Genomic DNA, 10,115 nt, shown 5'->3' on the forward strand with positions numbered 1-10,115 from the left:
ACAAAATAAAGGATGGTTGCCACTAGGATCTGTTTAGTCCCTGAGAATGGGGACAGAGAGTGAGGAGAGGCCACAATGGCTAGTCTACTATAGAGCTGAGTATAAAACTGGGGGAATATATATGAAGAGGAGGAAGAGTGGTAATCTCAAGCTTTACTGCTTGCTTCAGATGCCTACTTGATTTTCTGGCAAGCTTGTTTGATGGGTTTTCAGAGAAAGTATGCTGGAGTTGGGGGCTGAGATAGAAGAGGAAGGTAAAGCAATAACAATTGCCCCACCTGAAATGGTGCAGGGAGAAGGGGGGTACACTTGGTGTAGTATTACAGAGATGGGGGTGATGCTGTGGCTTGAATTTGGAATAGAGGAAGGAGTGATGACAGTTAGGCTATCTGCTGTGGCCTTTTGCTCACTAATTAATGCTTGCTTGAGTTAAGGGCTGAGATAAAGAGATTAGTAGGCTTAAGAAAACTTTGATGGGAAGATCTGTGTTTTTCACTTGAGATGAGTGTGGGGATGGAGGCAAGGCTCCAGCTAATGTTCTGCTAAAGAACTGGGGATACAATTGGGGAATTTGATCTGCAGAGAAGAGGGAGAAGTAAAGAGTTGCAATTAGTCTACCTGTTTGCCTAATCTTTGAGAATATTTTTGCATGTGTGACTTTTTAGGTCAAAGACATATTTCACGAATAATCAGAGTAGAACTGTAAGCTCTCTCCTTTGCTTCCATCTTCATGGTCACATTGGTTATTCATATGATTTCAATATTCTGGTCAGTTTTATGGTGAACTTCTAAATTTGAAAATAAGAAAACTAAGAGAACTTTTGAAGTCCTAGGATTATGACAAATGTGTGGCTAAGTTAAGAAATAATGGACTTCTTCAATTATATTTTTTTAATTTAGGAATATTCTCTATTTCTGGACCAGACTCTTTAACCTTCAAGTGTATACATATTTATTCTCTGTGTGTTGTTTCTTCTATCATAGTTTTCCTATGTATTTGATTTATTTGGAGGCCTTGATGAGCTCAGATTTATAGTGCATATAAGTGATAAAGACAAATTTTCTGGAGAACGATTAATAAATTATATCATAAGCAATTGGTTATAATTATTTATGACAAAATATTATCAACCATAATTTGTGCCATAATTAAACTAATTAAAGAATTTTATCTATCTAAAGATACAAGAAATTGAATAAAACATTGTTTTATAAGCAGTTTGAATGTATCAGTGGTCAAATATAAAGATTCCCTACAGGCTAGCGAGATGGCTCAGAGGTTAAGAGCAATGGCGGCTCTTCCAGAGGTCCTGAGTTTAGTTCCCAGAAAACACATGGTGACTCACAAGCAGCTATAATGACATCTGGTGCCCTCTTTGGGCATACAAGCATACATGCAGGCAGAACATTGTATACATAAGAAGTAAATAAAAATGCTGGTCTGTGGTGGCATATGCCTTTAATCCTAGCACTAGGAAAGCAGAGGCAGGAGGATGTATCTGTGTTTAAGGACAATCTGGTCCACAGAGCAAGTTCCAGAACATTTTCCAAATCTCCTAAGCTATAGAGAAACCCTGTTCCAAAAAAAAAAAAGAAAGAAAAAAGAAAAGAAAAAAACAAAACAAAACGAACAAAAAAGAATCCATATGCTAATTTTAATGGAGCAAATATTCAAGTTTTAAAAGGGCCAGTGTCATGAAGAGGCATTAAATTAAATACATGTATCTGTTGCTTATTATTTAAACTTAAGTGTATAAGAATCCAATTGAATTTGAAAACATGTTGTACATGGAACTTTGACACATAACTAATGTCTTTTTATAAAACAAGTTATACTATATTTATAGGTCAATCTAATTAAGCATGTACACTCTCAGTTATATAGTGTATCATTGTAATCTTTGCCTCTTATGTTTTAAAATTGAATTTTAATTGATTAAAGTAATATATTTTATGACATAAGTTCAGGGAGTTGTACTGATAAATTTGAAAATAAATAGAATAAAAAAGACCAGTGTTCCCCTAACATGACTTGGGTAGGAGCATCAGTGGTAGCCACATCTGTTGGAAAAAGCAATGATCTATGAAGTTTGGAGTCTGTGCAAATTTGATAGATGTACCAAGAATTAAAAACCTGACCATGCTCTTCCCAGGCCAGTGATAAGGGTGTGTTTTCCCTTAACAGCCTTGAGAGATGAGGTAATGTCTCCTCCCAAAACAAAACACAGACTTACTGTACAAGCAGAACTTCACTTAAACTCAAGGTTTTTCTCTTATAACATAGTCCACTGTGTGTTTAGACATCTATCATGGGTCCTTTGTGTCATGCCTGTAGGACTTGGGAGCATGAGAGCTTTACAGTAACAACTATGAACTATAACCACTGTTTTCAAAACGAATATTGAAATCCTTTGTCTCTAACTTGGAAGTGTTTAATCTTCTGCCTGACCATGAATTAAAATCCAAAACAGTTCTGTTCATTAACCAATGGCAATAAAACATATTCACAGCATAGAGATTGGAATCCCACATCATACCACCACTGCTTTGAGATCATAACTGAAATAGGTATGTCATGACCTGAAGTTATACTTGATCGTATGATAACAGCTTACAATTCTTCTATGATCAACTGGTTCATTATATTCTTTTAAATTCTTTCCACAAAAGCATTAGAATATTAAAATATTGATATGGGATATCCTTCTGTATATGTGTTGCTTGTAATGGGTGATGAATAAAGCTGTTTTGGCCAGTTGCTTAGCAGAGTAAAGCCAAGTGGGAAATCTGAACAGATATACATATATATATATATATATATATATATATATATATATATATACACACACACACACACACACACACACACATATATATATATATATATATATATATATATGGAGAGAGAGAGAGAGAGAGAGAGAGAGAGAGAGAGAGAGAGAGAGAGTAGGCAGAGTCAAGGGGGCACCATATACCTGTCAGAGGAGAAAGATGCCTAGTATCTTTTGAAAAGACACAACTTTTTTCATGGTGATATACAAATTAATGCAAATGGGTTAATTTAAGATGTAAGAGTTAGCTAAGAATATGCATAAACTATTAGACAAACAATGTTGTAAATAGTGCAGTTTTTGAGTGATTATTTGTATCTAGGCATCTGAGAAATGAATGAGCAACTTCTGTTTACACTATTTAAGTGTACAGTTCATGATTGACCTCTAACTCACCATTTATTCTAAGCATGCTGAACATCTACAAATCTGTGAAATTACCTCTGTTCAGGTCAAAGAGAAATTCTGATTAAAGATGAAAGTAGCATTTGTCTATGGGCACTGATGTAAGTATTTAGACAGCTAATTGGTACCTTGTCAATTTACCTAAGCAAGAGTACTAAGAGTCTATGACCTCCCCAAGTCATTCTTTTTATTGAGTCTATAGAATTTATAGTTTACATATTTCCTCTTATGATAAACATCTCAAATTCATTCTGAAAAGGTTGGATCTTTGAAGTAAAATTTCTCAAGAAAAGAAATACTATATGTAGCAATGCAAAACTGTAGAAAAATATGATTCATATTTTAAATATTGAATGAATTAAACCAATAATATAAGAATTTGGTGAAATATGCCAGCAGACTTTGAGAGAATATAATCTTATTCATTTTAATACCTTGTATATTTTAATGCAAGTCAAAGATGCTCAGAATTTTTCTCATTGGCTCTTTGCATTATAAAATGTATTTCTCAGTTTTTTCTTTCTTTTTTATTATTACTTAAAATCTAGCAATCCAAATTCCCATTCCCTCCCCTCCTCCCTCTCCCTCCACAGATCCTCTGTCCACCCCTCCAACACTGAGGGAGTGCTATGCACCCCACCCTGTGGAAAGTCCAAGGCCCTCCCTACTACATCTAGGTTGAGCAAGGTTTACATCCAAAAAGAATAGGATCCCATGAAGTCGGTATATGCAAGTAGAGAATATCAGTGGCACCTCGGTATGCCCCAGCTGTCAACCCACTTCAGAGGGGCATGGTTGTTCCCATGCTCGTTCACTCCCAGTCCAGTTGGAGTTGATGAGCTCCCATTATTTCAAGCAAACTCTCAGTAGATGACCCCCCCATGGTCTTGAATTCCTTTCTCATACTCTCACTTTTTCCACTCTTCAACTGGATCTTGGAAGTTCAGTCCAGTGTTCCAGTGTGAGCCATTGTCTCTGTTCCCATCTGTTTTTGGACAAAGGTTCTTTGGTGATATTTAAGATAATCATCAGTCTGATAACAGGGTAAGGTCAGTTCAGATACCCTCTCCTCTATTGCTTGGGGTCTTAGCTGGGATCATTCCTGTGGGTTCTTGGGCATTTTTCTAGAGCCAGGTTTCTTGCTAAATCCATAATGACTCCCCCAATCAATATATCTCTTTCCTTGCTTTCATATCTGTCCTTCCTCCATCTCAATTATCCCATTCCCTCACCCTCTTTCTCCCCTTTCTTCTACCCCTGCTCCCCTGCTCCCAAATTTTTGTCTGATTCTAATTTTCAGGTGGGTCTATATAGGTTTTTCTTATGCTGGAGAGGTTGTTGAGCAAGGGGAACACCCATCCATTTCTGGTGGGAATGCCAAAATGTACAACCACTTTGGAAATCAGTGTGGCAGTTTCTCAGAAAACTGGGAATCAACCTACCTCAGGATCCAGCAATTCCATTCTTGGGAATATACCCAAAAGATGCTCAACCATACTACCAGAGCATTTGTTTAACTATGTTCATAGCAGCATTATTTGTCATAGCCAGAACCTAGAAACAACCTAGATGCCACTCAACTGTAGAATGAATAAAGAAAATGTGGCACATATACACATTAGAGTACTAGCCAGCAGTAAAAAAATAATGACATCTTGAATTTTGCATGCAAATGGACAGAATTAGAAAACATTATCCTGAGTGAGGTAGCCCAGACCCCAAAAAACGAATATGGTATGTAATCACTCATAAGTGGATACTAATCATAAACAAAGGGCAGCAAGCCTATAGTTCAAGATCCTAGAGAAACTATTTCTTAAACTTTGAGTAGGTAGTATCCATAGGCTTAGCATTATTACTAAAAGTACTCTGATCCTTTTTAAGTATTCAACTTTTACCTCTGATAGAGATATATTTCTAGATTTGGAGATTAGAAAAACCAACCTTTTCCTATTAGCTTTTAATTGTGCAAAAATCCGAGATATTATAGGTAATAAATATAATTGGAAAGCATCTAAATGTGTGAAGAAGCATTTCAAATATATGCACACAAACAGAAAGTCTGGAATGCCATTGTAGAAAATTCTGTTTGATTTTAGCTGAAACCAATTCAACTGGCCTGTATAAAGGCAGGAGTCAGGGGCATTTAGTGGAACAAAATACAGTTTTATTATATGGTTGCCAATACTGGTATCTGAGTTGCTGCACTGTCTGGAACAGGTTTGAAAATCACTGGAAACAATGCTATTGCTTTACTCCTGAGTTTTCACATGATAGATTTTGATATTTTTCTTAATTAGGTTTATGCTGCCCCTGCTTTCTTCAAAAATACAATTTCAATTTTAGCAGATGCAAAAGACTCCCAAGTTAGTGACTTTGTATTATTAGTCTTAATATTGTCCTCTATATTCATAAACATCAAAATTAACTTCATTTTGGCCAACTTTTGACTTTCGGGTACAACTAGTACCGTGTATTTGTGATATTATGGAATATGCAGTTTATACAGAATAAAGTATATACTTTACATATCTAGTAGGAGGAATATATGAACTTATTGACTAGGCAATACTGCTGTAAGAAAAATTATAGATATAAGACAGGGTGCATTACATATGCAATACTACATGATATAATAGTAAACCTTAAAAATATCAGTAGGTTATTCAAGTAGATATATTACACAGAGATGTAAATTGATGGCTACTCTGGAGATACAGGGAGTTATTCTGATCAGTATATCCAAGTACATAATATCAGGGATAGTTGACTATAAGGCTTTCACAATTTGCCGTTACTTTTTTCATATGTTGGTATTTATGACAGATTGCATCTAGAAGCAAAATGCAGCCCTATGGGGAAAACTTCTGTGACTGAAGCTCAGTTTTACTTGCAAACTGAACTTTAAATGTATATCAGGAAATGTAATACAGAGTCAAGTAAGATAATATGTGGATTGTGGTACCTTTATGACAAATTATTTATACTTTTACTAATGTGAAGTGATTGTTCTTCTTGTTATCAATCTGAATTATTTTGGGTGGTTGGTCAGATGATATAATTTGAACAGCTTTCATTTTGATTTGATTTTTTGACAGTGAGTTGGAAGTAAAAAGAATTGTGATTTAAGTTTAGAAAATCTGAAACAGTTTTGGTACAAAATTTAGATAAAATCAACTTAGTAAAGTATATGGAAATAATTAGACACGGTGGCTAATATCTATTTTTTCAAGAACTATTTTTGGAAATTTTACTGAGTTCCACAGAGTAAAGAATACTATCCCATTCATCATGTGGCTATAGGAAGCTTTTGTTTTGTGTGGTTGGAGAATGGATAGACAATATCCATTAAATTTGAGATAAACTATTAAGTTTTCAACTTAGTAGAGGAGGAGAATATGTTGTAAAGTGAAAAAATTTTTTTTCAAATTGTAAAGTGTTGTTGTATCAAAGAGTTCCACAATAGCTTGGAATGGAGTTTAACAAAGGTTTATTTGGGGAAAAACTGAGAGTAAGCGTATTGTGTAGTCCTCTACATGTACTGAGAACTGGAACCGAATCCACCTGCAAAGAAAGTGTACACACTTTTAATCTGCATTTATAATACATAAGGGATGTTGAATTTTGTAAAATGTTTTTTCAGCATCTAATGAAATGATCATAGGTTTTTTTTTCAGTTTATTTATATGATGGATTACATTGATAGATTTTCATATGTTGAACCAGCCCTGCATCCCTGGGATGAAGCCTGCTTGATCATAATGGATAATTTTTCTGATGTGTTCTTGGATTCGGTTTGCCAGTATTTTGTTGTGGATTTTTGCATCGATGTTCATGAGTGAGATTGGTCTATAATTCTCTTTCTTGGTTGAGTCTTTGTGCGGTTTTGGTATCAGAGTAACTGTAGCTTCATAAAAGGAATTTGGCAATGCTTCTTCTGTTTCTATATTGCGAAATACATTAAGGAGTATAGGTATTAGGTCTTCTTGGAAGTTCTGGTAGAATTCCGCATTGAAATCATCTGGTCCTGGGCTTTTTTTGGAGGGAGGTTTTTGATAACCTCTTCTAATTCTTCTATACTAACAGGTCTATTTAGATTGTTCACCTGGTCCTGGTTTTACTTTGGTATATGGTATTTATCTAAAAAAGTGTCCATTTCCTTTGCAGTAAAGGAAAATGAATGTTTCTGAATATATTGACTCAAATGCAAATAACATTTGCATACATCCCAGATGCATCAATAAGTGAGATTTAATATTAGTAGCCTGTAAAATAGTCAAATTGAAACATACCATTAATTTGTAAAATAGTCAAATTGAAACATACCATTAATTTGCCCCACAGGCTTACCTCTGCCATTTCACAGGAACTTCTATAAACCTACTTTCATGTCTCAGTTCCATTCCCACTCAGATCATTCTCACTGTGATATCATCTGGAGTCTAATCTTCTAAAAGGTGATAGAACCTAAAGTATAAACCAAATTTTTCAAATTAACTTTTTTATTTGAACTTTATTCCAATATCCTTGATTAATATTTAGGATTTCTTTCTTTTTTTTATTAAAAATTTCTGCCTCCTCCCCGCCTCTCTTTTCCCTCCCCCTCACCCCACTCTCTAGCCCCCCCCACTCCCCTCCCCTTCCCTCTCATGTCCAAAGAGCAGTCAGTGTTCCCTGCCCTGTGGGAAGTCCAAGGTCCTCCCCCCTCCATCCATCCAGGTCTAGGAAGGTGAGCATCCAAACAGACTAGGCTCCACAAAGCCAGTACATGCAGTAGGATCAAAACAAAGTGCCATTGTCCTTGGCTTCTCAGCAGCCCTCATTGTCTGCCATGTTCAGAGAGTCCGGTTTTATCCCATGCTTTTTCAGTCTCAGTCTAGCTGGCCTTGGTGAGATCCCGGTAGATCAACCCCACCTTCTCAGTGGGTGGGTGCACCCCTCGCAGTCTTGACTTCTTTGCTCGTCATGAGACATGGTGCAATATTCCACAATTCCATCGTGATAAAACACACTTGTTCTAAACAGTGAAGATGTTTGTATATCAAGAAAGTATTTCATACAGATACAAAGGAATATTACAATAGAGTTAAACTAACTAAAACATTTAATAATAGAACTCTTAGCAACTATTTGGTTTTTAGAGTCTGTGGAAGGACCTAAATGATATTTTTCCAATACAATCTTTGAATTTGTTATATTATATTATTTACATTCGATGTTAGTGCATTAATATATACTAATTGCATATTAATATAGTTTTATATTTATTCATAACTTAAGAAAAAACAAACCTTTAATATCTGAGTTTTGTAGACTCTAGTAAACCTTATTATATATCTCTACATTTTGTTTATAATTGCTGGTTCCCTAAGAGTTCAGTGAAGGATTTATGACATTTAATTTTTAATAAGTAGTTTAGGCCCATGCTTCTAGCATATTGCCCATGTATGGTTCCTGCATCCCTCCACTATCGGTCTCTTTTTTCATCCTGAGGAAAAAGCATTACCTTTGATTTTATGACAGTTAATCCTCTTCTATCTCAAGGCCAACTTTGTCATTGCTCAACATCTATCTTCTGCTTTCGTGATCTTTTGCTCCCTGTGACTCAGAAATGTCCCATAGATTTATCGACATTTATTTAAGTATTCTTTTTGTTTTATTGCTCAGATCTTTACTCATTTCACTTCTAGTTTCTTTCTTTAAAATCCCACAACCATATTTCAGTCTTTGAAGTTTACATCTGTTAGCCCATCTCTCTTTCCCTCTCTTCTTTCTTCCTTTTCTCCCTCCATTTCTATCTCTCTCTCTAATCTGCGAACTTTATTAACTCCTAGAAAAGTCAAAATCACACATTTTTATATTTCTGAACTGAAAGAAATATTCTTTTAAATAATGATAGTCTTGACTCAGTTAATTATTACAGTTAACATAAGTGATGTGTGGTGACATGTTATATGCTACTGCCATATATGAAAGAGAATACGTGCATTTAAGGGTCATTTTCACAGCCAACAAAAGACTTATATAAATGAACATAAGAGTGAATGGACTCTCAAAGGGTCAAAAAGTCAAAGGTTATATAATAGTTCCCATGTAGAATTTCCCTGATGTTTATGCAGCTATTTCAAATGTTCTATCATAAAGACATATTTTGGTAATAATGCAACCATTATGGGCTTTAATATCCATTATATGCCAGGGCATCATATGGAAAAATTTGATGTATAAGTTACACATAAGAAAGTATGAAATGTTAAACAAAGGCTTCAGCCTATAAATAAGTTAACAGACTGGAATACGAGCAATAAAATTAATAAATATTTACTTGAAAGGTTAATAATGGTGTGAATAGATAAATAAGAATGAGTGGAGAAGTTAATATTTGAGCCAAGACACCAAATATATTTAGATGTGGACATAAGATGGGAAGAGTACACCAAACCCAAGAATGTGAATACAGCACAAGCATGTTGTCAGAAGACTATGTGGAAAGACCAAACTCTCTCCTTGCATGCTTTAACTATATGTATATTAACATTGGAATGATACAGAAAGATTAGATGGTACCTGTGCAAAGATGATAATGCAAATGCATGAACTCTCTATATTGTTGTAATAACAATAAAGTCTGTAACAATATTTCTGGTGTAAAAGCAGCCTCAGATGAATTGAAGACATACACATGGACCATATTGCTATGCTCCTAACATAGTGGCATATGGATGTATTCCCAGAACATTCATTGACTAATTTTATGAGATGGTCAAATTATGTATAGTCTATAGGTTTGTTCTCTATACATTATTGAATAGAAACACTTTCACTTAAATATTTTGCTATGTTCATTAATAATTGAGTTAATTTTGAAAGGTGCAACCT

At 35.0% G+C, this 10,115-nt stretch overlaps 1 non-coding gene across 1 annotated transcript; it reads left to right on the forward strand.

Annotated features, from left to right (window-relative positions):
- Positions 1 to 9,745: 9,745 nt before the first annotated feature.
- Positions 9,746 to 9,848, forward strand: LOC142835455 (U6 spliceosomal RNA). Its single transcript, XR_012907879.1, has one exon. It is a non-coding gene; the product is annotated as a U6 spliceosomal RNA (small nuclear RNA).
- Positions 9,849 to 10,115: the final 267 nt, after the last annotated feature.

This window comes from Microtus pennsylvanicus, chromosome 14 (assembly GCF_037038515.1).
Source record: "Microtus pennsylvanicus isolate mMicPen1 chromosome 14, mMicPen1.hap1, whole genome shotgun sequence".
Lineage (NCBI taxonomy): Eukaryota > Metazoa > Chordata > Mammalia > Rodentia > Cricetidae > Microtus > Microtus pennsylvanicus.